Below are 301 nucleotides of genomic sequence, written 5' to 3' on the forward strand. Positions count from 1 at the left end.
ATTATACAAATAGCTTGGTTTAACAATGCTGTTATAATAACAAGGCTGAAATTCTCAACAATTCCTCTCCACCAGCAACTGCCAGGAACTTCTGCCAAGCAGAAAATAAGTTTAAACCTCAGTGTACCCACAGAACACTACATAACTCCAGCAAACATTTTTAGGACTGGTAAGTAATTTGCAGTGCCAGACTAACCCCTTTTTACCCAAAGGTTTATTCAAAGGGCCTGAAGAGACCGAGTAACTGCCACCCTTTTAGTCTGGCCTCAGACTCTGCAATAAATAACAAGCAACATGATGA

Source organism: Nestor notabilis, unplaced genomic scaffold, assembly GCF_000696875.1.
Source record: "Nestor notabilis isolate BGI_N333 unplaced genomic scaffold, ASM69687v1 scaffold18528, whole genome shotgun sequence".
Classification (NCBI taxonomy): domain Eukaryota; kingdom Metazoa; phylum Chordata; class Aves; order Psittaciformes; family Psittacidae; genus Nestor; species Nestor notabilis.